Below are 4400 nucleotides of genomic sequence, written 5' to 3'. Positions count from 1 at the left end.
TGAACTCCATCTCTGCATTCCTTAATTACTTTCTAAGAGTCCTAGTCATTTTCTTGCTTTTGTGATGATGCTGTGTATGTGAAGCTTCTGGAACAGCCATAGTTAGTCCAAGATAGCTAGCATTCAGTTTTGGCATTGTGTCTTGTCCCCATAGTTTTAGTTTCACATCTTTTAGTGTTTGTCTTTTATTACTTGCAAAATTTTTGTGGCTGAAGATGACGAGTTGACATTTTTGAGTGTTTGTCACAAGGTGAGCCATTTTTCCAGTTTGTTGATGTAGTGCATGTTCATGCACTATAGGTCTCCTCATGTCTTTTTGTGGCACCATAGACAGTGTCATCAGCAAATAATGCTAAGCATTTCTTTCCAGTGAGTGAAGCGAGGTGTAAGATGGCACACTGTTGTACTCCAGCTTCAGTATGTATGCTGTACACTGTGACTTGTAGATCTGTTGTCCACAATAGTACTGAGTACCTGTATGATTTGGAGGTCACTGCAGAAAGCAATTAGTTTGCAGCATAGCCCAGAATTACATGTGCCATCAAAAGCTCTTTCTGTATCTAGATAAAGGGCTAAGACACAGTCTGTGATGTTCATTGCTTTTACACTGTTGCTGCAAATTCTTACTAGGGGACCTATAGTACAGTGATGTTTTTGAAAACTGGCTTGCACACCAGGAATTATTTTCTAACAATGAAAGCAATTATTTTCTGTTTTTCTGCAAAGGATACTCCTTTTTGGATTTTGTTTTTTCTGCAGTCTTCTCTGTGCTGCAACCAAATACTGACAGTACTCAAGTCAGAAAGTGACTTATTAACTGTAGAGTTGATTTCCTTGTTTTGGTCTATGTTTTATGACACTCCATCTGTTGATCATATATTAACCTCTCCCATGCGTTAGTTATAATACTTTACAACATATGGACAGTCAGTTTTTACATAATAATGCTTTTTTTTGCACCACCTTTTTAAATTGTTTGGTGGTTCTGTTCCTGCACAGGATGATGCTAAAACTATTTTCTGGTTGTCTTTCTATTCCGCTACAACTAGGGCAACACCAGAATGGACATACTCAAGACACTAACCCCTTTCAACTTTTCCTTCTCTTGAGTTCACATCTTTTATTTGATTCATCATGATGGTGACTATTGCCTCAGTTCCTATTTTGGGCATGTTATGACATTGAATTGTTAGTGACATTAAACTGAATTGAGGTGTAATCCAATGGAGGAGAATGTGGTTTTGAGTAACTTTCATTTGCAGAACAGAAGCCTCCTGCCTGGAACTGGAACAGGTATTTGTGTTGTACTTCCTGTTCTTCCTCCTTTCTGTTGTCATAATCCTGAGCATCAGAATCATCACTGTTACCCACAACATTGCATGATGAGGTCTCGGCTGAAAATTACTATCGTCTTCACTGGAGAAATCACGTAAATTGGTGTTCTTTAATATAAGCTGTACTGTTTCTTCATCTGTTAACTCTAAAAGACAAAAGTATATTTTATTTACAAGTAGAATCTGGTGCGAATATTGACTCCACTGCATGCATATAAAAATGAGCTTGATTGACATCATTAATACCTGACACACATGACCGTGCCAGTCCAAAAACAAATAAATATTTTTAAACTCCTACTAACCACTTAATGCATTTTTAGATACCTTATAAACAATAAATTAAACATTCGCAGAATAAAATAATGCAGCATTACCTTAAACTAATGAAATTTAGAAATAATATATTGTACCTACCTCAGGGATACATGGCTTTGCCTTCTAATTGAAGTTTGAAATGACCTGCTGCTCTCTGGTGATCACAGTATGAAACAAAACATCTGAAAATTGCAAGCTGGGAACTCTCACAATCATAGCAGTCCAGAGAGCCACACAAAAGTCATGTAGTTGAGCCATGGTAAATCTAAAACCAAAACTGCATGGTCCTGTGGGCCAGAGTGGAAAAGGCTGGGAATTTCAAATTATTATGGGAACATGGTGGGCCTGGATAGCCAAATGGTGTTATGTACTGTTCAGTTTGCCATATTTTACAGACAAAAATGCTTCAAAATAGCTCTATAAGTGGAATTTCTTTTTATAACTATGCCATTTATATCAACTAGCTGTTGTCAGCTAAGCATATCATGTTACTTTATATGTGTTGTATCACATTGAATTCCATGGCTGTTAAGGACTGTTGATGAAGAATGCAACATACACAAGTACTCTTAAAAAGCTGTAGGCCTATCCTATTGCCATTATCAGTTACAGGCTGTCGTGCCCATCTTCAGGTGCCTATCTGTTTTCAGGACTGTCTGGGGCTTTGCTCATAGTTGCATTAGATGATAGCAGATATCAGGCAAGTCAACCCCTATGGAGGTTTCTTGTCTGTATATCCTTGTCTGAGGTTAAGCCAAGCGGGCTGAGGCAGTCTAGATGGCAGTAATGTAGTGCAGAGTAGTTGTTATATGTTACTCTGTGACTTCTCCACTTCACTTCGTTAGTCTGGATGTTGCCAGTCTGTAGGGGCCAAAAATTGCCATGATATGAAGTACTGTCAGTCTTTGTTGCGCAGGACACTGCATCAAGCTCTTTGGCTTACAGTTTAGTTTAGCAAGTTCATATCACAGATATGATGATGGCAAGGCAACACGGCTTTGTGGGGGCTGAGATTCTCTACAATCTGCAGAATGTTTCATCAATGAAATCAAAAATGGTTCAAAGGGCTATAAGCACTATGGAACTTAACATCTGAGGTCATCAGTCCCCTAGACTTCGTTAGAACTACTTAAACCTAACTAACCTAAGGACATCTCACACATCCGTGCCCAAGGCAGGATTCGAATCCACGACCATAGCAGCAGCTTGGTTCTGGACTGAAGTGCCTAGAACTGCTCAGCCACAGCGGCCTGCCCGATGTAATCGAGTGACGAACCTGGTAGTGAGACAAGTGCAGAGAGAACCCAATATCATCTTGGAGAAGCTCAATACCAGCGCTGGCCAACTTGGAAATAGTAAGTGTTGTCAGATTGAGGTTTCCTGCATAAAAGAAAAGGTGACTAAAACATTTCACAGACGGTTCAACTGCAACAAACATGTGTACAATTTCTCTTTGAACGTGTAAACTGTGAGTCTATCCCATCTTAGAAAATCCTGTCCACTCCTTTGTTCCTTAATATTTCCAAATGTTTATAATTGTAGAGTGAAATAGTTTCTATTTATATTTCTGTTCTGTGATTGCAATAAGCAAGAAAACATGCAGAGCACTTTAGTCACATGCTGCATTTTAGAATCTTTTACGAATAGTTGGTATTTACCTTATTTGTCTGCAAAAGTAAAAACATTATTATACTCATAAAAAACAGTATGTTTGACTCTGTTTCAATCCTTTTATAAAGAAAAACCCTGCAACATTATTTTACTTACTTGCTTTAATAGGGTTTGATTAAAGACCGAGAAATTTCTTCTGAAAAATTTAAAATAAATAAAAAAAACAGTTTTTTCTGACAGTGTAAAATTCATTAATTTTAGGGACAAAATTATTCTTTGGTTACACTTTACAGTCTTCCTGAACATATTGTTAACATGGCAACATCAAAAACCCCTCTGAAATACCAATAAAGTGGTTGTTTGGTACTGTGGGGCAGAAATGACCAACATGGTACTTCAAGGGTACAGCTAAGCCTAGTACTAATAGTGTTAAAACAGTTTTTGCACTGTTTATCTGAAAATTTCATCCAAAATCAAATGTTAAGTTCATAGCAATACAATTAATGTTTAAAGATACTCTTTCCTTTCTCACTTTGTACTGACATATCCACTTGGACATTTTACTTATTAGGCACTTATAAATGTTGTAACTGCTGTCTTTTTTAGATTCCGTTTCATTCTGTTGCTGTATATGCATGTGCATAATACAGAGCAAATCAGATCAAAAGTAAATAATTTTTTGTGTTAAAAAGAGTGAACTGTGTATACACAGGTTATTCATTGTATCAGTACTGAATGAACGTAGAAACTATAATAAGTACATTGCAATCAAATGACATTATTTGTCAATGTAAGTATGTAGGTTTACTTTGTTGCATAGTCCTTATTCACATCATGTTCATTTTAACCCTTTGGCACTACCGAGATTTATCATATCATGTTCTGTCAGTTAGTTGGCTGACATTGCAGTAACCTTGTTAATGACTATTGAAAGCCTTCTTAAGCTGTAGTCAGTTTTGGGATAAATTCCTAATAAAATCTATGGAGTTGTGGAAATGTGTATTTTTGTACTGGTTTACAACTTGATACAATATGTTAGTGATCATATTGTTTTTATATGTGGATAGTGTAGGGAAATTGAAAATAATGTTTCTCTACGCAATTTTTATCTGAAAACTGAAGTTGATGTAACTTACC

The sequence above is a fragment of the Schistocerca americana genome, chromosome 5 (assembly GCF_021461395.2).
Source record: "Schistocerca americana isolate TAMUIC-IGC-003095 chromosome 5, iqSchAmer2.1, whole genome shotgun sequence".
Taxonomy (NCBI): Eukaryota; Metazoa; Arthropoda; class Insecta; order Orthoptera; family Acrididae; genus Schistocerca; species Schistocerca americana.
The sequence above is the reverse complement of the archived record's forward strand: the minus strand, read 5'-3'. Positions refer to the sequence as shown.